The sequence below is a fragment of the Cavia porcellus genome, unplaced genomic scaffold, assembly GCF_034190915.1.
Source record: "Cavia porcellus strain 051 isolate PalLab524CR breed Dunkin Hartley unplaced genomic scaffold, mCavPor4.1 scaffold_2, whole genome shotgun sequence".
In the NCBI taxonomy this organism is placed as follows: domain Eukaryota; kingdom Metazoa; phylum Chordata; class Mammalia; order Rodentia; family Caviidae; genus Cavia; species Cavia porcellus.
The window spans coordinates 61813416-61837876 of record NW_026947485.1 but is presented as its reverse complement, the minus strand read 5'-3'; the positions used below and the strand labels follow the sequence as shown (position 1 = coordinate 61837876).

The 24461-nt window shown below is 39.2% G+C and overlaps 1 protein-coding gene across 3 annotated transcripts in view; it reads left to right on the top strand.

Annotated features, from left to right (window-relative positions):
• Window positions 1-24461, top strand: part of Dync1i1 (dynein cytoplasmic 1 intermediate chain 1) — a 306856-nt gene that overhangs the window by 10264 nt on the left and 272131 nt on the right. The gene's annotated exons all lie outside the window — the stretch shown is intronic.

The window sequence follows — 24461 nt, the reverse complement described above, 5'->3', positions numbered from 1 at the left end:
AGGTAGACATCACATGAATGTGGGCTTAGTGATACAGGGGACTGAATCTCCCAACTTACTATATATCTGGTACGAGTTTGTGTTCTCTAAAAATAAAAGGATGAATTTTAGGAACAATGGAGGTTAAAAGCAGAATATATTTATTGAGAGAAAGAAAGCTTCTATCTGAGGGACAGAGGGGGTCCCAGCAGGTTGCCAAAGACTTTGTCTTTTTGGGGGGGACTTCCGTAGAGAAAAATCATGAGGTAAGGTGAGTGTCTGGTGGGGAAAACCTGGGAACTCACAAGGTGGGCATGAGGTGGGACAGAACTGTGGTCAACCAATAAGATTAATTGCTCAGTTAAAATTGATTAGATTGGGGACAAATGGGGAAGCAAGTCATATAGTAAATAGGGATGCTTAACAGCAATGACCTTTTCTGTAGTGGGTGGGATGCTGACTCCCACTTCCTCCAGGCGATAGAGAATTATCTGGACTGTGGATCTTTGAGATGTGGTTGTATTTGCTTTGCGTTGTGTCCTGAGATCTGGCCCACAGCAGGAGGTGCCTGTCTTCTCAGAGGTCACAAGGCATCTGAGCTTCTGCACTAGCTTCTTTGACCTTTATGTGGAAGAACATACATTCAAATTTAATAATTATGAAAATTAATATGTCTGTTTAAAAAGAACACCCATCTTCACACACACACACACACACACACACACACACACACACACACAGTTAGATTGAAATATCATTATCAGCAAGCCCTGTATTTATTGCCAAGCTGCACAAGTGCCAGTAACATGTAATACCTATGTGTTTCCATTTGACCATATGTTGTGGGTCCTAGGCATTGAGGGAGCCCTGCACTGTTCCCTCTCATACACATGTTCTATCATCGCCTAAGCTGTCTGTGCTCAAGTACCACACAATCGAGTCATTGAAAGTATTGCTAAAATGCATAATAATGTTTCATATTTGCAATCTTGTGTGGCTGTTGCAAACTGTGCAGAGGGCCTCATGCAGCTGAACATGCCTGAGCTAGCTGTGTGTGATGGAGCAAAAACTTAGCCAATCACCAGTAGATGCTCACACTATGTGACTTCAGTCTCTTTGGCTTTGCCTCTGCCATACAAATATTCAAATGCAAAGCCGGAGAACCCAAGGGGCCGCTGTTCTCAGCTTGTGGGCTGTAGGCAAGTAAGGGCTAGGTAAGAGGACACTATCTTCAAAAGTAGGTTAGAGAACCTCCATCCACTATAACCTGAACTTCTAGTGAGAGGCAGAGCTCATGTCAACAGAATGGAAACCCTCTTCTTGATTCAAGGTACTCAAACAATGAATCAAACTCCCTGTGAGTGGTGAGTTCCCAATATCCAGGGGAGTTTAAGTGTGTCATCTCCATTGAGGTTTGTCTGTGAAGACTCCTTGGGAGGAGGTCAGACCAACATCTTGTCATTTCTACATTATTTTCCTCCAAATTTAAGAATCTGAAATTCTGTACACTAGACAGATATGTACATCACTGTTTCCTTTAGGTAAATTCTGTTACTTACCACAGGATCAGTGTAAATTAGGGCCAGATGCCAGATTAGAAAAGAAATGTAACAAACTCTGTCTTTTTTTTTTCCCATGTGGCTGTTCAGTGTAACATTTCTTCATTTGTTTGTTCATTTGGCAAATATTCATTAAATTCCATTCACATGGGAATGGTATAGAAATGTCAGATGAGACTGAAAAAGGTGACAACCCTTAAAAGCAAATAGGAAATAGATTCATTCTTGACTAGTTACATCACCAAGCATCAAGGGCTCATTCTTTCAGTGATTTTTTTGTTTGTCCTTCAGTAATCTCTTAATGTATCCTTCAGGTTCTTGATGTTCTGAGGCTGTTCTGCCTTCTCAAAGGCAGCAGCTAGACAAGCATGTAATTGGAAGGTTATGGTAGAAACCTTAAATACCATATTCTTTACAGTAGGAAAAACTCCAAGCCAGGAGGCTTACTTGGAGAATCGAGTTCCCACCTTGAGTGCTTATATTATTCATAGAACATCTTGCACATGAGAAAGTATCTATTTTAAAGCTTAATTTCTCACTTTTCCACTCTTTACAGAAAAGGTGTGATGTGTATGGGAAGTGTTAATTCTAGTTGTTTGCGTTGATTAACACATTGTAGTAGATTGGACTCGCTTAACATGGAAATCTTAACTTGGTTTCAAGAGCCTGATGTGTTTTTAAAATAAAATATTTTCTTCTGCAGCGAGGCAGAATCAAAAAGCAGAAACAGTTGCCTTGGCTCTACTGTGGCCTAAAAGTACAGCACCAGGTGCCCGCTTCCCAGCTTGTCCCCCTGGAGCACTTATGCCACTCTGACCCCATTCTATTTGATACCGGAGTCCCATGAGCTGTGCTGATCCCCAGACACAGGCTGCTGCCTCTCCCTCACACTGTTCTGCCTGTTCACATCCTACCCTGGCGTATGTTACTGTCCTAGTCATGCAGCTCCTCCTTCACAAAGGCCACCCTGTGCTGCAATCCGCATATGCATGTCCTGTCTTTAGTGTTAATGTGGTATCAGAGGTCTCCCCCACTGTTCCATGTGGTGAGGTGGTTATTACAGGCTTTTGAGGACAGAGTTTATCTCCATCAGTGTGTAAGTCCAGTATCCAGATCTGCATTTATTTATTTATTTATTTATTTATTGTATCCTTTAGGGCACTTTTTATTTCCCTCTCTTTATTACAACAAAATTTACACATTTTGGGTTTTATTGCTCCCTTAGATTTTATTACTTTTTTTTGTAAGAGAATAAAATCAAGCATGATAAAACAAAGCTGTCAGTCAAAACCAAGGATAGACACAGCACATGATGTAAAAACAGAGTACAAGGTTATCAACAATGGTTATCATAATGCCTCTTGCTTCCTTAAGAAGAATTGTCTATCTCATTAGGTATTATAAAGTTGAACAAAACAGTAGAGAAAAAGACCAATAAAACCTAAACATTGTAAATCTTACAGAACCTCACAAGAGGATAATAGTCAAACCAGAATGGGCATCATAGTGAATCTTATTGCCTTCAAAATAGTTGCCTATACTCTGATACTTGATACTTTCATACAGAGCAGAATAGAGTCTAATCAGTCAAAACAAGATAACGGGGGTATTACAGGACTTCAAGTTAATAGGAAATCAAAAAAAGTTACTATAGTATATCCTGCTAGTTTTTTTGATTTTTTCCCCTTAGTTTAAAAAAGAAATTTAAAAAATTAAATATTTTTTTGATGAATAAGGGAGAGGTTGAGATAAAAGAGGGCATAACAACATAACAATACAGGTTAAAGCATGACACTTTCAGCAACCTAGTGCTTCACCACCAAATAACCCGACTTAATAGTAGTTACCATAGTGTTTTTTTCCTTGAAATATTTGAATATAACTTCATATGCTATAGCATCAAACATTTCAAGACAGTGTAACACATTCAAGTGGATGAAAGCATTGTAGAGTATTTAGAACCAGCTAATAGAAAAATGAACAATGTTTTCTATATTGTCTCTTTGCCTATAACAATTTTTGTTTATATTACTACATACGATAAAATCCAGCAAGATACAACATGATAAAATCAATGGAAACAGAAGAGCCATAGTTTGGTGCAGCTTCAAAACAAGGTGGTATTAAATCATCACTAGCTATTATGAAAAGTATGTGGTAACCATGATTCCCCATTATGTGGCCTTGAAGCCTTATAAAGTTTTCACTCATTAATTGGAATGGCTTTATTTTGGACTATTTGATATTATGGCCTGTGATGCAATGAACAGCTATTTTGAAGAAAACAGATCTGCATTTAGTGCTGTATAGGGGCTCAGTAAATACTCATTCAAGTTAACCTTATGGAGCCAATTACACGGGGTCTCCTGATTTTTAGCAAATTAAATAAGATGCTGGATTTAAATTTTGGGATGGGGTAAAATTTTAATTTACAATTGCTTTGTAAAGACATTTTAATTCTTCCCATTTTACAAGGGCATGGGGGATCTTGCTCAGCTACCAAAGGGTTCTCCTATTTCCTGATGTGTGAAGATATCATCGCACCTGCCTCTCTGACCCCTACTCCCTTCCTACAAAAATCACCATGCACCAGGGACTGGAGCTGTGGGGAGAAGGGTGCTCTGATCTGCTGGAGGAACTCGGGGCTAGGTAGCTGTGCAGATGCATGCTCATACGCTGAGGGCATCACCAGAAAACACTGGTTGGGCATCAGTGTCTTACCTGTAGTGAGTTGATACACTGCAGCTATGGAATCAGACATAATCAGAGACAGTACTGAACTATACAGACAAGCAGGATTAAGATCTGAATCTTAGTTTTGAGGATCTAGGTATTAGATTATTCTTATGTACCCCAGCTTCTATGGCAATTCAGTGATTGATCACCCAGTGTAAGAATATGCTATATATTATATATATTACACACATAATGTGCCAATCAACTAACTTGACAGAAACCCATCTTCGGACTAGATCACGATTTTCTTATTTCCTGTACTATGCTAAAGAATCACGTTGAAAGGTTTTGGAGTGAGAGGTCTCCTTTTCATGGTTGGGACAGGATAAATTACCCTGAGGTCATTGAGGGTGATCTCAAAGGCTGAATCCTGTCATGACATGGGCATTAAAAACTCAGGCAGATGCTTCAATTATGTAATAAATTCAAAAACACAGAGAAGGGAGGCAGAATCTAGGTGTGGCAATAACACAGCAATTGAGAAAAATCAGATCAACGCTAAAGGGCTGAAAGGAAAATAGAAAAGGGGAGTCCTGAGGCCAGGGGAGCTTTGACCTTTTTATGGAGATTGAGGCTGGGAGGAGAGGGAGAAGCTCACTTACACACGTTTTTGAAGGCAAATGTGTTCATTTATTCAACAGATTCTTATTGAGGATGTACTCTGTAGCAGTTACTATCCTAAGTGCTGGTAAAACATCAGTGAGTGGATTTCAACAAAATCTCTGCTCTCATCAGCGCTTAAGGAGAAGGAAATAGCAATGAAACATATTTAATATTAGATTGTAATATACATGTAAGGAAAAACAGGGCAGTAGACAAAACTGAAGCCACAGAAAACAGTAGTTTTCTTTTAGTGGAGTAGTCAAGTAAGGCTTCAGTGAGATGAAGCTTGAACTGAGTTCTGAAGAAGTAAGTCATGCTTATATCTAAGGGAACATGTGTAATGGACAAAGGGGATTCAGGATGCAAAGACTGAGCTGGTGTGTGCTGATGTGTTTGAAGAACAGCGAGGAGACCAGCCTGTCTGGAGATGAGGTGTTTTTTTGTTAGTTTGTTTTGGTTTTTTTTTTTTTTTTTTTTTTTTTTTTTGTACTGGAGATCGAGCTCATGACCTTGTGCTTGCCAAGAAGGCACTTATGCCCCTGAGCTAAATCCCCGACCCCAAGATGAGATTTTTTTTAAAAAGGTAATGGAAATGGAGTGGCGTGGGGGTTGTGTAGAACCATGAAAGTCATTATAATGACTTTGGCTTTTATTTTATTATGGATCACTGAGGAATTTTATGCCACAAAGTGATGGATTTGACTTGTGTGTTTTTGGGGGCGGTGGTGGTGGTAGTGCTAGGGATTGAACCCTGGACCTCACTCATGCCAGGCAAACACTACCACTGAGCAACACCCACAGTCCTTTTTATTTATGTATTTTTAAAAATTTTGTGACAGAGTCTCATTAAGTGGCTCAGGCTTGCTAGAGTTGCCTCAGACTCTAGAGTTCTCCTGCCTCAGACTCTAGAGTTGCTAGAATTATGAGTATGCACCTTGCCCAGGTCTGACTTGTGTTTTAGTGAATCACTTGAGCAGCTTTGTGGAGAATGAATTAGAGGGATGGTGATGAGGAGAGCTTCTTAGGAGGATTTTGCCATTATATGGGTGACAGTTGATGGTGGCCTGGAGTGAGTAGTGATATGGGAGGCGATGAGAGGTAGATAGCTTTTGGAAATGATTTAAGGAAGAACTCAAAAAAACTTGCTGTACATGAATGGAAGGCTGGATTTGCCTTTACACAGCGGGGAATATTAGAAGTAGCATACATATGGAGCCAGAAGGCAGGGAACAGTCATGCTGGTGTTTCAAGACAGTGGTCCAGGGCCATTGTAGTGAGAGTTGATCAGGGTGTCCTTTTCCTTGAGCACATTGGAAGAACCCTAAAAAATTAATGCACCTTCTCCTATTGTTTAATTCTCCACTCTCTTTTCATTTTACAGAAATGATTTACTTAGAAATTATGTAGTGATTTTCCATTATTTTTGATCAACCTAAATTGTTTAACACTATCTGTCATGATTTTGATGTGGGAGGTGTATGGTATTTTACAATAAAATCAAGCTTAGCTTTCAGAAAGTGACTGCAGTGTTTTTAGTCCTTCCAAGTTCTTGGCAGGTGTCTTACAATCATGATCTCTTACTACCCCTGATGCTGTCATTCAAGTTGAAACAGTTACTTTTATATCTCCATTCTGCTGCTTTGCAAATGTTACAGATGGGGGTGGGGAAGAAAGGTCTAATTACAGCAATGTTCAACAAAGGAACATCTGAATAGGGTCATCCTAACAGGGAGAAAATAAAATAAAATAGCAATTTTCATGTAAATTGCTAGTTATTTTGGATTTTTTTTACTCCTTAACATGGTCTTGAAAATTGAGATATAGTTTTTTTTTTAGACTATGAACTTTCTGCCCCCAATTATTTTAACCAAAGCTTGTATATAAAAAGTCTACATCATATTTTTGGGGTGACAGCTGGTTGAAATTGACCAGCTAAACAACAACAAAAAAAGATTTGAATTAAAAAGTTATACAGATTGTATCAGGCAGGGTTAAGCCTTCTAGGACAGCTGACAGATCTGTTTGGAATGCTGTCTCATACCATGGACTTATCCATTCATGTACAGATGCTATGTGCTGGGCCAGGCTTGGGAATTTGAAGCCAAACTTTTGAGATGGATATTTGATTTCTAAGAGAAATATAAAGGTTGTGCTGATGGATCAAATAGCTAACACCCAAATCCTACAGTGGCCTTAGGCATTTGTGCTGACATGTTTTGCAGGAAACATGCTCAGTGGTCCCACATTTCTGGCAGTATCGATTTTGTACACTTGCATGCACTTATTAGAGTAGGTAGAAAAATTTTTAAGTGCCTCTCCCTAGATATGTCTGAGCTTTGAAGTATTAGGGACTCATTTTCTGTTCCCTTACTGTCTTTCACTGGTAAACTGATACAAGTGGAGCCTGTGTGCTTTGGCCACTTTTGAGTAGATTTTCCCACTTGTGCTCAGTGAATGGATCATACATTACTGAGATAATAACCTCTTGGCCCTCAAGACAGTCAGAACCTGATCAACTTCCCATAGTAGTGAAGAGCTCTCTGTTCTCCTGGATGTCCTGTGCAAATATCATTTTGATCTGAGGATGTCACATTATACTCAATGTTGGCTGATACAGAACAAAGGTAGAGATAAATTTATAATTTGTCTTACTCCATTTAGCATTGACACAGACCAGTACATTTCAAACTTCTAACTTCAACTAACAATAATAAATAATATGCGTACATACATTGAATGGATATGTGTATCCAAAACAAGTTCCATAAAAGTGTACACATTTGTTCTTAGCCCACACAGTGCTAATCTATTAATAACAAAAAATTTCTGCCTGTGATCTTTAAATGATTTAATAACTCACTAACAAGTTGCATGTTTTCAAAGGTTGACTTAGTGTTTATTATACACTAGTGAGAAATTATCTGGTCTTGCAGTTGCTCAAACTTTTCCATGTTTTACTTCCTACCTAAAGAAATCAGTCCCCTAAGAAGCATGCATAGCAGATCTTTGGTGATAGGATGACCAACTCATACTGGCTTGCCTGGAACTTGCCTGCTTTTAGAATGGAAAAGCCCTCATCCTGGTCGGCCCCTGATTTCGGTGTAAACCAGGTGTCTGGTCACTCAGTCTTAGGAATCTAATCTTTGAATGCGTTTCTATCCTCAACCTCCACCTTCTTTTGTGCTCAGTGTTCTGTCCCTCTCAAATGATTTATCCTACAGTCTGGTTATTCATCACCCCACCTCCCGAGCTTCATCACTGCTTCCTCCTCTGCTAGGGAAGCACCAATCTCCTGTGCCCTTCTCAGGTCAGTGTCCCTCTATGACAGTTTAATTTACCTATGCTCTTGAAATTTGTCTTGTTCCTTCTTGTGAACAAAGTAGTAATCACAGATAACATTGATTTCTAGGATCTTCCATGTAGCTCTGTGTTTTTCTCAGTTGTCTTATTCTTTACTATTGGTACATCAAACATTAGAAGGAAAACTACAGATGTGAAGTGTGTGACTATGCCACAGAAAGATATAAGGGAAGGAGAATAAACTAATAAAACCAGAGCCAGTGGCATATGTCTATAATCTCAGCACCCTGGAAGGCTGAGGTAGGAGGATCACAACTTGGAGCCCAGCTTGGGCAGCTTAGAAACTCAGCCAGATCATATCTCAAAATAAAATAAATAAATAAATAAAAGGCTGGAAGTGTGCTCAGTGTGAAGGCTCTGGGTTCACTATCCAGTACTGCAAAACAAACAAACAAACAAACAAACCAAACAACTCAATACAGATGCTAAGGCCAAGAGAGTGGTGTGAGGGAAGATGAGAAAGACAGAAATACAGGCTCTGAGGTGGTGAAGAGCGTGTGCTCTGGAGTGTGCGTTTAACTCTTGACTCTCCGTTTGCCTGTGTGGTCTGAGACCCCCTCAACATGACCATTTTATACAGGGCTTCTTTATCGTCACTTTCACAGGAATCAGTCCTTAAAATTAAGGAGGCTTAGTTATAAATTCATATGTATTTTGTAGTTGATTTGAGAGAGTATTGAACTAAGTGGTTTGAAACTCTTTAGATTACCAGGGATATGGCTCAGTGGCATAGCACTTGCCTGTCAATTGCATGATTGTGAAGTTTGATTCCTGGTACCAAAAAACAAAACAAAAACTGTAAATTATGGAAATGGCTTATATTTGTGTTTTTAAAAAAAGATTAAAATACATTGACTTTTTGTGAACATGCATTTTGCTGACCAGTACTAGAAAAGCCTACTTGTACTTTCTCCTATGTAAACGTCATAAAATTTTTCCTTCCCTAATTTTTATTCATGGATCTTGATTTCATTTGCTTTCCTATGATAGATGAAATTTGTTCTCATTTGTGAGCTGCAGGAAGAATATGTTGGGAGCTTGAATAGCCTGCTGTCTCCTCCAGGAGAGAGTGCCCACTGTCAGCAGGCCTACTGGTCAGTACTGTCTCAACTTAACTCTGTTGCATAGAAAATTTGACCTTTACCAGATGGCAAGCCAAGGACCCCATCAAAGCTAAGGCTAGTCATGTCTAAAGATTTTCTTGTTATCAGTTTCTTTAAAGATTGGCCCCCAGGTTACCTTGGAGTAGTTTATTTTTAGACATGTTCATTTATCATCTTAGCAACTGAGAGAAAACATTCCAAGTGCAACAGAGGGCTATGCTCTACAGCACAGATTATTTTTGCATCAATTTTAAAGAGACATCTTAAATATCAGCATGATGGCTTCCCTTCAAGGCATTCTGGGCAATAAATTGTAATTGCTGAATTTGTTACCTGAGATAAACAATAGAGGCTGTCAACTACAAGTTGAATGGATTTTGCTCAGTAGTCCTTTTAGAATCAGAAAACAGAGATTAAAAATGTAAATCCGGCAGGAAAAATTATATCAATGGATCTATAATGGCAGTGATTTAGTAAAAGATAGTACAGTGGGTGAGATGATGCCAGAAGTGGGTGTTTTTCTCACGTTTGTAGTGATGGCTGAAAAAAATGAATGTTCTCCATCAGGAAAATATTTGTTGCATACTAAGGAAGAGTTCCCTTGAGTTTGGTCATTTAAAAGAATAGTGCACTGGCTTAATTTGTTGATGATTAGAAAATCAAAACTTTTTGTGAAAATATGGAATATTTTCATTTTCTCTGATTGCTTAGCAATTCAATAAGCATTTACTGAGCATTTGGCATTAACAGGACAAAGATAAGTTAGAAATGACTCTTGCCTTAGGAGCTTTGAGTTTTAGAGGAGGAGAAAAGGCCACATTATCAGAATGTAGCTGTCACTGTGAAGCATGTTCCAGCAGAAAGGAGCAAAGGGTACTCAAAAAGTGCTTGTGTCAAGTTAGGATGCATCCCAAAATGTGGTGTCTTAGGGTACTGAATAGTGTGTGTAATGTATGTATGTATGTATGTATTTTTGATATTGGGAATCAAACTCATGACCTTGTGATGGCCAGCCAAGCACTGTGCTGCTGAACTATATCTCTGGCATGCACATTTTATAATTGAAGGAGTTTGAGAAACAGCTTGGCGAGTTGACCTTCCTTTTTCCTTCTTTATTGTGGTTTAAATATGAAGTGTCTCCCAAAGACTCATGTATTGAGGGCTTTATTCCTAATTTATCATTGCTCAGAGATAAAGAGCGGAATAGATTGTGAGGGCTGTAATTTCATTAATGGATTAATGCACTGATGAGTTCATAGTCAAATGGGCTATTAGGAGGAGAGCTACAGCTGGAGTCGCAGATTACTGGAGACATAACCTGAAAGATATCCTGTCTCCAGCTTTTTTCTATCCCTCTCTTCTCCTCTCCTCTCCTCTCCTCCCTTCTCCTCTCCTCTCCTCTCCTCTCTTCTTTTCTCTCTGCTTTGCCACCTCTCTCCTCCTGTCCCTCCCCCTTCTCTTTGTCTTTCCTAGCTGTCATGAGGTGAGTACCTCTCATCCACCATGCCATGATTTCTACCTCATCTCAGAGCTTGTGCTGCATGGGCTGAAATCTCTGAAACTGTCAGGAAATAAACCTTTCCTCCTTTAAGTTGTTGTTCTCAGGCAAGAAGGAATGTTGGAATGCCTGGGTAGGAGAAAACCTGCTCATGTCATGCCAACCAAGAAGCAGTGAAGGGAGGAACCAAGGAAGGAGATACATTGTCTCATGTCACACTCCCAAGTGACCTGCCCCTTCTGATGAAGCCTCACTTCCTAATATCACTTTTAGCCATAGTTGCACCATGCTTTGGATACCTCTCAAAAGACCCTCCCCAAGGTACATGAAAATCTGAGGGAATTCGAGATCTAAACTATAACATTATTTTTCTCCTGGTCCCCAGAAGATTGAGTGTACTGCCATGCAAAATTCATTTAGCACATCTCTAAGAGTTGCCAAAGTATTAATAGTTTCAGCATTGCTGAAAAGTTCAAGTCCAAAGTCTCCTCTGAGACTTCAGGCAAACTCTTAGCTGTAAGTACTTGTAAAAATCAAAAAGTTAAACATGGTGAACATACAATGGCATTATACAAACATTCATGTTTCAAAATGGAGAAATATAAGAATAGAAAGGCATGGGGCCAAAGCAAGACCAAAACCAAGCAGGCAAATATTAAATCTTGTAGAACCACATCCAGCACCTAGGGCAAGTTGTGGTAAGATGCAAATTCCAAATGGTTTTGGTGGACCTGCCCTTAAAGTACCACCTACCCCAACCACCATAGCTTCTCTCAGAATTGCTTTGCTTTGCTGAAACTCCACATTTATGGCATCTCTGACTTCTGGGCTCTCCACTGCCTCAGTTGTACTCTCACAGCTTTACACACTTCTCTTTCAGGGCACACTAAGTTTCCTCCCAGGCCTTTTTCTGAAATTCGGATGGAAATCTTGACCCCAAAACTCTTAAATTCTGTTTGCCTATTAAACCAGCATGACTTGGATGATACCAAGGTCTGCTGCTGGCAATAAACAGGCCCCTTTGAATCATTGTAGTAGCACCCTCTGAATGCCTGGATGGCTGAGCATTGTTAACAGAATTCTAGAGAACAAATTCCCTAGGTGGCCACTCTTGTCTTCTCAAAGCAATCTTTCACAAATTTGAGCCTGCCAAGGGTGAATGCTTGTTCCTGTGAATCCCTTGGTTCCTGTGAACCATTTTCCTATTGTCCTGATCCAAAGTATTTGCTGCTTTTTAATACTAATTTTCTCACCAACCAAGTTATCCTCTTCTTCTGCTTTACAGACTTTTTCTTTTTGGTGAAACAAAAACCTTTTAAAACAGGGTTTTTGTTCCTGATTTTCGGTATAAATTTGGCTAAAATGTCCCAAGAAGACCCATACCACAGATTCAACAGTGAATTCCTTTGAGGTATTTCTACCAGGTTCATTAGTTTATCCACCTTAAACTCAGTTCCCTAGAAAAAGATTAGGACATAAACAAAGTATAGACAAATTTCATGCCAGATTATACCATTCATGGCCTGCAGTCCAACACCCCAAGGCATGGGATCCTTAGTCCTTTTTCCCAATTGAAACCTTCTGAACCTAGGTTTTATGGTTTGCCTTTTTTTAATCAGCATTCTGATCATTCTGATCATCTGAGCAGAATCTCCCATCAAGCTAGTCTTGTAACATTCTAGGGCTTCTTCACCCAGCATTTCTAAACTCCTCCTGTTCAGAACCAGTTCTGGGATGCTAAACAACATATTCAGTTGGTCATGGCAGTGGTCTTACTCCCAGTACCAAAATGTCTGTCACTTTCCTTATCACTGAGACATAATACTCAATAAAGACAAATTTTAAAATGACAAGATCATTTTGGCTCACAGTTTTTAGAAGTTTCACTCTAGCATTGGCTGATTCCAAGGCAAGAAAGAATGTTGGAAAGCCTGGATGGAGGAGAGCTACTTATGTCATAGCATCCAGGAAGTAGAGTGCAAAGGGAGGGACTGGGGAGAGGGATGCACTGTGCCATTCACATCTGTAGTGAGCCACCACTCCTAACCAGGACTACTATCTAACAGCACATTTTGCTATATGGCACTTTGATTTAATCATCTCTCAAAAGACCCATCTCTAGGTGCATGGAATTTTGGAGGTACATTGCAGATTTAAACAATAACATAGTCATTTACTATGTTTTCCCTAGTTTTTTTTTTTTTCTTTTGCAGCACACTTTGCCTTATTATGGCTCCCCATGATACTTCATTCTGCATCAAGCCTACTGTAACTGTTAAACACTTTGGTTTAACTGTTTTTTCAGGTCTTCATTTCCTTATGAATGCTCCCACGCCATGTAAGACCTGTATTAAATAACTGTGATTTTTCTCTTGTTAGTCTGCTTTTTGTTATAAGGGGCCCTAGAATTTTAGACTAAGGTAGGTAGAAGTAAAAGATATTTTTCCTTCCCTTATACATGGTGTCCTAGGAAGATCTCCTGAAAAGATGTGATTGAGCTGAGACAGAAAAATGAATAGGACTCATCAGGAAATAAATGATGAGAAGAGAATTTCTGGAATTTGCAATGTTACAAGGGTAGGAAAGAGCTTAGTATGTGCCAATTAATTACAAACTAAGGAATGGAGGAATCTAGAGATGGATGGATAAATGGGAAATAACAATGTCTTATGCCCTGTGATACAGTTAGGATGCATTTTGTACTGAAAACGGAATCATAGATATATTTTAAGGAGAGTATACTGATTAGTTTCAAGGACAGAAAGCTCAGCTTTATACACTAGAGCAAGATTAGCATGGGGATAGGAAGGTATTAGGAGTATATTGCAGTTGTCAGATGATCATTGATCACTTTTGGCATTGGGAAATGTGAAATAATAGAAAAAAAGGAAAGAAAGCTTAGAAATGTTAGATGGTAAAGTTGGTAAGACTGCTGAAAATTGGCTGAGGGATATGCTGAATCTTAGAATTTGTCAAGTGATCAAGGAGAATACAGAATCATGAGAAGGTAGCATTGCACAATAAGCTTTATTGGGCAGTAGTTGGATAGGGTTACTTGAGAGAGGACATTCCTCTCAGCAAACCTTATAGTGACAGTAGTATGACCATCACCCAGAAGAGCAAGAGGACAAGAGATTTTCAGGAGCAAAAGGAGTGGAAGAGGGAATCTATGAATGCCATTGACACTGCTTTGCAAAAAGGTGGAGCGTCTGTGGTTCAAAGGGCAGCAGCTAGTTAGGGACTTTCTTAGCCACAGGTTAGTGGCTCACAGCTATGGCTCACAGGTGTTCAGTGTAGTTTTTCAGCACATGCAAGATGGGCAGGCTCTATGTGGAAAAGAATTTGCTTAATTGAAGTCTATTTAAAATGTATCAACTTGCTGTAAAGAAGTAAAAGCATAGGTGCCAGTAGTTGAGGGCCATCTTTGAGCCCCATTTAATGCAGCAAGCATTTATTGATTAACTACTGCATGCCCAGTGTGATGCAGCAGAGCCACCATACCAGTCCTAATGGAAACTTACATGATGTTCTGTGAAACAGCTGTCACTTCCCAAGAGACCTGTTTACACTTACAGCATTTTTTATGTTTTTGGAGATGATGGGAATTAAATCTGGGCTTGTGGATGCTAGACAAGCACAGTTCCTCTGAGCTTCAGCCCTACCCTTGTTTAGGTTGATGAGCTCCTGTGTGTTGTCGCTGATATCAGTTTGGAGCTTCTAGAAATCAAAATACATAATTCCCAGTTTTGTAAAGTGTAGTGACAGCAGCTTTCTTTGTTTGGCTTTCTTGCCTGGTACCTGTCCTAAGCAGATGTTTCATTTTTCCCGTCTATTTTGCCCTAGGTTTATGTGTTTCCAAAGTATCCTTTTGCAAGGTCTTGGGTCTTTCTTCTTTTCTAGTTTTCCTTGTATTATTCCCAGATGAGTCTCATCGCTTTCTGATTCTGTTTCCTAGTTCCTCTTCAGCCCTAATTCTTACAAACAGAATTCAAAAATACTTGCCACGTTGTCCAAACTATTCCATCTCCCATTTCCTACTCTTTCAAGGATTCTACTTGAAATTCTTATTCAGTAAGGACCCTTGATAGCGTCTCAGTGTTTCCTGAGGGAAGATAGTTTAAGATATGAATGACTGACTCTCCTAATTGGGGAACAATTCTTCCCCAGAGAATCACGATGAATCTCCATATTGGTGGAATGCACTGTAGGGGTCAGAAATAAGACAAAAAATTTCAGAACTTCTTAGCAAACATAGCAGTGGTTTTTGAGTCCTTAAGATTTAAGAGCTCTCATCCCTATTCCGTTAACTAGATGAGAGGGCAGATGCCCTATGGATTGATTTTACTCTCTAGCATAATGGGCCTCAATGCTAAGTACTTGAGGCTCCCCTGTTTAATGTGCCGCAATTGCAAATGCTCAAATTTCAGCTTCTGCAGTACACTTTGGACCACTCCTAATCATGAAGCAGTGAAATTAAGACTAGAGACACTATGTGGACACAACAGGCTTCAACATATCTTCCAAATTTAGCAAGACTGAAACAAAAGGCTGAATTTTAGAATTTTGGCCTGATTTTCTAGTTAAGAGCTTAAACAGTCTGAATAAAATTGAGAGGAGCTTAAAAAAATCAACACTGATTTTTAAAACTGCATGTATGGATTGAAAGAACTTTTACTCCAAAATGGTTCTGTCCTGATGTGACTATACCTTTGCTGTGTAGATGAAACACTCAGAGAGCTCAAGATCACCCAACAGTGGCTTTGTAGATTGGGGCTAGTATTGTGCCCCTCAGGGCTTTCCTGGGCGATCAGCTGTTCTATGTAATTTATTTGTATTACCACTAGGTGATGGTAAAGAGCAAAAGCAAAAGCCAGGTTGGACTGAAGCATTCTGAGGAGTTACCATTAAGGTCTTTTAGGATGAGCTTTCTTTGGATTAGAATGAATAGAATCTTGACTAAGTAAGCATTGAAAGAAAAATATTTGATAAAAGTATCCAGTAGTAAGATTTGGTGCACTCAGTTCTGACTTTTTTATTTTTAAATGGTGCAAGGCCTTCACATTAAGCTACATCCCCAGCCCTCTCTTTTATAATTTTAAGACAGGGTCTCATTAAGTTACCCAGCCTGCCCTTAAACTTACAGTCCTCTTGCCTCAGCCCCCCAGAGTGCTGGAATTAGAGCCATGTGCTGCCATATCAGGCTCTGCTTTGAGTCTTTCTTTTAGTGGTGCTGAACTTGAAAAACTGCATCTCAGTTTTCCTGCAGGTGAAAGACTTGCTGAGTTACCTAGTCTTTGAGGTTTTTATTTGAAATGAACATGTATAGTTGTAACTGTTTTTAAAAAATCTACAGCAAAATTCGTAGAAAACAGGAGTAAGAAAGTTTCACACAGAGAAGTATCTCTGCTCATTTTACAGCCAGCCTAAAATGAATGATGGGGAGGGCGTGAAGGAGGATGGGAGTGTCCAGAAGGCTACATGATTGTCTCCTTTGTCTTTTCCTGGTGAAGGCAGGTGGGGACCATTCAACCTGATTTTTCTATCCTTATTTTAGGTTTTTTAAGTTTTTTGTTTGTTTGTTTGCTTTTGTACTGGAGATCGAACACCTGACCTCATACTTGCCAGGCAGGCTCTGTGCCACTGAATTATAACTCTGCTCTTAAATTTTTTTATTCGCATATGTTTGGGGTACGTGCTGATTACATTTATCATGGGGAGTTGGCAAATGTATGCGACACGTTTTAATTCATCCTACTTCCCCTTCCTTCTCTCCCCACTGCCTCCATCTCCCTCTTGGTTAAATATTGGAAGGTTTCTTTTATAAGAAAAAAACAAAGTATAAATAATTTAAAAAGGAAAGTAAAAGATAATAGGAAACAGGGAGATAAATCTTTTGCAAGTGGGAAGGAGGCGAGGCTTAGTGATTTTAATACTGTGTATTTCACTTTTTATTTTCCTTAGGAAAAAAGCTGAAACTCTCTTCTTACAGATTTTTTATGTAAACCCATAGCAGCATTTGTTAAGTAAATGTCACTGTAGGCTTCACAATCAGCACCATGTCATCTATAGGTGGCTAAGTCAGAGTTCAGTTTAGGGACCAAAACAGGCTTAGGATCTGCATGCTCAAAACTATTTTCATCAGAGCATTAAAATATGATCTGTGTTGGCCGTGAGGATATAAAATTGCTAGCACCTTTGTGTGATTTGAGGCAGTGGCACCAGACCACTAAGAGTGGCAGCCAACTTCACTGCCACATCTTCCAATTTTAAAAAATAACCCACTGAAAAATGACCTTCATGAAGAGAGGAAGAATTTGCTGCATTGAATTTCTAGTCTTGAGTGCCTATCCTACTGTATGACAAATGAGAACGAAGGGCGGAAGAACTTGTGTGACCTACCAGGGTTCAGTGTTGTCTCAGGAAAAGTCTTTGTACAATGGTTTAAATGTGTGAGCTCCTCTAGCTGCCTCATTCCATAAATGCTGTCTTTCACCTAGAAGAGCAGCTGACAAACCACGCTCATTCAGAATCCAGTATTTGACAGACATTTTCTCAGAAATCAACGACAGGCGATTGTCACTTGAACATACTGGCAACATTTGTTGCTAATGATAAAATTTGAGAGTCCAAGCAAAAATTAGAACAATTTTATCTACCATCACCATTCACTTGAAAGCTTTACAGTGCTGAAAGGCATTTCTAAAGAGATTAGTGGTGCTATCAAATTTGATTTTTGAATATTGTATAATGAAATGTGTCAACACTGTGAACACCTCCATAATTGTTTCCTAATTATTGATTTTTCTTCCTAATAACCATTGCATGCCATTATAAAGTCATAGTTGGATACCAGATTTGTTCATTTAAGATAGAACAAAGAATTTTAATATAATAGCATAAAAAGTTTACTGATTGATGTAGCTTCATATTTAAACTGCAGCTGACTTTTAAGAAATTGCTATTTGTTGACTTTTTCATGTAAAAATCAAAGAAAGTCCACGATTACCTGAAGGGACTATTGAAACACTCCCCCTTTTCAGATCGTACATCTATGTGAGACCAGTTTTTTTTAAAACATACTTCAACTAAAATAGCATATCACAACAGACTGAATTCAGAAATAGCTAGGAGTATCCAGCTAACTTCTGTTAAGGCAGATATTTAAAAGACATGTGAAAATGAAAAATTATACTCTTACTATTTTCTTATCTTGGAAAATTTTTTTCATAAATATGTTAATAAATAAAAGTTTTTGTTATTTTAACTCATTAAAATTTTGTTTAGATTTTATCAGATTTAATTGTTAACATGGTTATTGTTAATAGAACAGATACAAAGCAAAGCTCTTTAAAGTCCTGAGTAATTTTTGAGAGAATAACCGTATACTGAGACCAAAATGCTTGAGAACAAATCTGCTATAACTAGACTAGATCTAAGGACTCCTCTACAGCGAGATAAATTTCATTTTTCAAACTTTTATTTTCATAGTGTGCAGATGGCTGTAAAATTTGGCAAATAAATGTTGCACATCTCTCATCAGCCAGTTCCTTCCGGAGGCGCCTGTGTTTATTGAAGGTGAGGTAGAGCAGTACAAACGAGCTAATGGCTGTGGTCTGTATCCTCTCTGGGCTTCACATCCAAGTGGCAGAAGACAGCTGTATCTAATGAGAAAGCAAGCAAGTGAAGGGGACCCTGGAACATCCGATTTCTTCCACATACCTAGGGGCAGATGGAAAGTTCAACAGTTGACATTGAAAAGCCGATGAGAGCAATTGTTCTCAAGCAGGAAAAGAGAACTTATTTCTGGCTATTTTCTCAATAATTCTGGCAACAGCTGGGCAATGACTTAAACCTCACAGGATTCTGACTTTAAGCTTAAAAATACATTAGTGTATGCCAGCGTTAGAAATGGAATCTCAGACTGCTGCTAAGTTAGACAACCGAAAGGAAATAGAGATCTATATTGTTCAAAAGCTAAGCCTTGGGAGGTGCTGTTACTCGGCAGCTGTGCAAACAGAGCTAACCCTGTTGCTTCTCCTCTTAGACATTTGGCTCCCAATAGGACCAAGCCATGAAGATATGTACAAAAATGGCCACAAAGGTGATAGGTCTCGTTGTTTGGTCCCAAGAAAGCTGACCATCCATCTGATGGATGTCTGTGGACATAGAAATGTGGAGGCAATGAGAGGGGAACTGGGAAGCCAAGGGAAGGTGTGACATTTACTTGCACTTTGTTTCGTCCTCCTTCAGGATCTGCATTTCTCTCTCATGTCTTCCTCCTTCCGTTTGCTCCCCATTCTTTTCTCTACTGAAGCTTGTCCATCCTCTGGGGCAATTGGATAAGAGATATAGGAAGCTGCACAGAACAGCTTATTCGGTGACTTCACATATTTGCAGAGAAATCAGAATTTTATTACCGTGCAAAGAGATGACTACAGGAATATAATTTTTAAACAGTTTTCCTTTCCTCTGAGTCACACCTCTTTTGCTCCATGTCTTCTACTTTATAAACCATTTAGATAGGGAAGGGCCTTTCATTCAATCTGAAGGGTCTTACAGTTTCCAGGAGCACAGTCTAGTTTTCTCTGTTTGGGAGGAATTGCTGTTACTCTAGGAACACACTATGCAACTAGTGTATTCTTAGAGGAGCACTTTTAAAGTGACTGCTGTGGACTTTGAGTGTCAACTTGGTTACAGGATTCAAATGGAATTGATTGTGTGGAAAGATCTGGCAGTGTCAAATAATAGTAACATAATAGAAAGGAAAAGAGTGTAAGAGAGGGTGAAAAAGGAAGAAGAAGAAGAAAAATAACTTTTCATATTTAAAAATTTGCCAGGCACAATGCAAAACTTTTTTTTCTCTTAAAGAGAAAAAGAAAACAGAAAAATCAAGAAGCAAACAAATAATTGAAAACAACAACTAAAGCAAAATGACAACAACAACAAAACAATTTCAATACAGGATTTCAAAACAAGATGTTAGGAATTTAACAACGATGTTTATGTTGCTTATTTTTATCCTCAAAGTAATTGCTCAGGTTACCAGATATAGAAATGCAACTTTACTTAGATTGACTTGTGTGTTTTGATGGCAGTTTACTGGGATCAGATGGCCTGAAGCCAAAGTTATCATAACTAAGACATTCAGGGGACAGAGTGGAGACCAGTGGTAGACACAACACTGATCAGGAAACAAAAGAAGAATCAAGGAACAGAAGAGAAGCCAAAGGCAGAGAGTGAAAGTTTGAAAAAGTTAGGGAGGTTGGAGATTTGAAATTTGAGGTATCTATTTGGGAGTGGATCTAATTTGATGAGCAGAGAAAGCAAAGAAAGAAATGAGGTGGTTTGTGTTCGGTGATTTAAAAAAAAAAAACCAAAATAAGAGCTAAGTTATGGGGTGAAGGGAGACAGAAGTATGAAAAAAAATTTTGGTACCAGGAATCGAACTCGCAATGTTGCATTTGCCAGTCAGGCATTGTTCTACTGAGCTACATCCCTGGAAGAAGTTTGAATTTGACTGTGAAGATGGCTTAAAAGTGAGAAAGGGAAATGCCTTTGGAAAGAGAGCTGAGAATGTGGGGCTGTGCTGTGAGGGGTGTTGAGGAGAAGGATCAAAAGTGCATTCCTAGCCTGGTGGATGGAGCTGGTGTGGACACTGTGATTGTTCCTACCCCTGGTGGGACACACCAATGATTAGACAGGAGAAAGCCCTACACTCAGAGGTGGGTTTGATTTACCTGAATAACTCCTTGCTATTTGCAAATGGGAGACCAGCTTTTTATATGTGTGAAGTAAATGAGCATAATTAACAGAACATAGCTCTACCCCTTATTTTCTTAGACTGGGAACATCACATTTGCCTTTGCAGTGACCTACATTAGCCACAGGAATCTCCATAACTCATGTCTTCATGCTTTTCTTCTCAGTTTGCTTTGTTTGGTGTGCAGGGAGATTTAGTGGGTTGGACTGGCCGCCCTGGCCGCCCCATGGCCTGGGAAGCAGAGTGCTGACACTGCATTTAATGTCACTATTTAAGCCATCTCACTCTGTGTAAAGGCTCGTTCATTCGCTGTAATGTGTAGTTTTCAAATCCTTTATGAAGCATTCAGTCGAGATTTCTTATTCTCCAGGGGGTTGATGTTAAGTGCCTATTTTGGAATGGATCCAAAAATCAATAAAAGGAAGGCCTTCTTTAGCTGTGTCTTTTAATATTGTAGCTCTGCTGCATTTTAAAAAATGTAACTTATTATTTCAAACTTCTCTATTTATTCATTATGTTTTTTTTAAAGTTCATTCTATTTCAAAGAGTAAAAAACAAAACAAAATAAAATTTCAAAACACTTTATTCAAGGGGCAGCAATGGTACATATACTGTGCATTGTCATCTCCAAATCACCCAGAGCACAAGACATCTGCATTCAATTGTCTAAACAATACCAGCACAAATCTTTCTCTTCAGTGAACTCAGAGAACTCAGTAGTATAACTATTTTAACTATTTATGTATCTATATATACATATGCATATACATAATGTTGTTTCTTTCAGCTTCTCCCACTAGTGAGACAATATGATATTTACATATGTGTGTCTGATTTATTTCACTTCTGAATATGGTCTCTAGTTGCATGCATTTACCCATAAGTCTCCAGTTTATCCTTCTTTATGGTTGAATAGTACTCTATTGTACCACATCTTTTTATCCATTCTTCAGTCTATGGGCATTTAGGTTGTTTCTAGGATATAGATTACAAATTGGCTGCTATGAATATTGCTGCACATATATTGCTGTGGTATGATGTTTTTAACTCTTTTGGGAAGATACCTGGAAGGTGAATAGCTGGGCCAAATGGAATTTACAATCCCAGTTTTTTCGAGCAGTCTCCACAATGATTTACACAGTGGTTGCAGCAGTCTGCACTCCCACCAACAGGGGGGAAGGGTTTCTTTTTCCTCAAAGCCCCTCCAGCATTTGTGGTTGATTGATTTCTTGATAATAGGAAATAATAGAATCTCAGTGTTTTTTAGTTTGCATCTCTCGAATGATCAATGATGGTGAACATTTTTTCCTATATTTATTTGCTGTCAAACTGTTCTTTTTAACATAATCTTGTTTTAAGTTCTTTTAGTTGTTTTCTCACTTATTTTTAAGAAGTATTGGTTCTTTAGCTGGAATATCAGCTTCCGTGGTCAGCATCATCAGTCTTTTTATTTCATAGAAATGTACTAAGGACACATTTTATTTATTCTTATAATTGAAGTTCTTTGCAAGAAAATCACAACAAATACAAGATGTCCTTGTATTTGTTCTTATACACTTTGCTCTTTATGGCTGAAATATTTTGCTGATGATGTTGTGCCAAGGAAAGGTAGATAACTGGTGGAGAAATGTGGAGAAGAGAGAAATTGAATTTTCTAAAAAGTTTTCACTGGCTGCCTCTTGTTTAGAATGACGTAACGATTGCTTTATCAGTGATTATTTTGGGGTTCTGTATTCTACTTTTGATAGCAATCACTCCACATAGCTTGGTTCCCCTTGGTCAAGCGTGAGTGTAACTTCTCAGATGGCTTTTACCATTACGTTCTAATTTTCTCCTGGTAGACATTCCACCAGTTGCTGTTGAAAATTATTGGCCATCAGTATTTTACTGAGATATCGCACATTTTTAGTCTTGTAGCTTCTTAAAAAAAAACCTCAAATGATCTAACTCTGGGCTCATGTCCCTCCATGCTGGCCATCAGCTGGAGCTGTGTAGAGCAGCGGAAGCTAAGCAGGACCCTTCTCTGCTGGTCTCAACCACTGCGCCACCCCTCGTGCTGCCCATCTGGTTGCTGTTATCTATCTGGGAATTCAGGATTTTTTTTTTTGTTTTATTTTGTTTTGTTTTTGTCTTTTTTGAGACACGGTCTCTCCATGCAGTTCAGGCTGGCCTTGAGCTCACTTTGTAGCCCAGGCTGGTCTCGAACTCACAACGATCCTCCCACCTCAGCCTCCTGAATGTTGGGATTACAGGCGTGAACACCCGGCATCGAGAATTCAGGTTTTTAACAGTTCTGTGTAGGTGGATGACTCTAAGCTTTGTTCCACAGTTCCAGTCCCCTATTCAGCTTCTCGTTTCCCCTGTGGTATTGTACATGTGTACTCTGCCTGAAAGTTTCATCAGTACCATAAAATATGGTGCTAATTATTTTCACCCTTTCCTTTTTGCCTTCTCTTGCTGATTTCACTGCCATCGTTTTTGCTCTCTCAAACCTATCTTCCCCTTTTGCTTACACATCTGAAGACACCCAGAATTGACTTCACCCTTGTGGGTTGGGCCATGTCGGTTCACGTGCTGTCTCCAGGCTCTCTTTCCATCCCAGCACAGAGGCAGAGGACTCCGGCAGATGTTGGTGCCTGTTCCCCAGCAGCCTGCCTCATCTCTCGTTTCTGCTCCTATCTGTCATGCAAGCTGGAACAAGAATAAGCTTAAGCAAATTCCACTTTGATTTTGTCACTTTCCCTTTCAAAAAGATGCCATGACTGCCCATCGTGACAAATAGAACTCACTTTTCTGTTTGTTCAAGGCTTTGCCAGTTGCCTGCACATATTCATTCTTCCCCACTGAAGTTTATGTGATTTGATGCGGGTTTATCTACATCTCTTGTACTCAGCCTGCTGTTGTCCCTCTTCCACAGATCTTCACACATCCACATCTTCCCCTTCTTCACCTCTCACCCTGGCTTCCCTTCACCCATGAGCCTGATTATTATTTTGCTGTGCATTTCCTGTAACTTTCACATTATGTAGGCAGCCTCTGCACTTGACGAGCCTCCTTTATTTTAATTGTGAAAAGGCACGAATTGTGCCGGTACACTTGAGCTGTGGTGGTTAAATGTAACAGTGACTACGGAGGGCCCAACACGTAATCAGTAAGCCGGTATTCATAGAACATCTCCAGCCATACCACGTGTCAGCCAACTAGAGTTAAACATCCCTTAAGGAACGAATCCTTTTATTCCTGTTTTTATAGAGTGACCAACACAGACTAAATATGTAGCATTTGCTAACAAGTGAGAATAGAGTATGATTATGAACAGCAGAGATTGATCATTGTGATTTGAATTATTTCTCAATTCTTTGCCTCTCTCTGCAAGCAGAAATATGTGCTTTGGAACACAAGGCACTTCTTGCTTCACATCTTACGATAACTGCAGGTTCTTGGTTATGTTCAAAGGACAATGGCAGAAAGTTTAAGACATTTTTTATTTTTCTGTATTCTCTGCTCTTTTTTTTTTTTTTTTTTTTTTTTTTTGTCTTTTTCCTTTTTATCCATACCAGGAATCGAACTCACGACTGCCTGCTTGCAAGGCAGGTGCTTATGCCACTGAGCTAAACCTCCAGTCCCCATTCTCCGCTCTTTTGCCTTCCATTACTTCGTCATTCACTCAGGAATACATCATAAAATTCTTACAGTTGCATACAAATAGTGGGCAAGTGAATCCGCATGATATTTATAGTTAGCCACTGTTTTTCTCCTTTGATTCAGGAATCTGAGTCAGAGAGGCTTCTTCATCTCTCAGGGTTTCTATCTTGTTTGTTTTCGGGGGCAAATATTGATAATTACCAACTGACACTGAGACT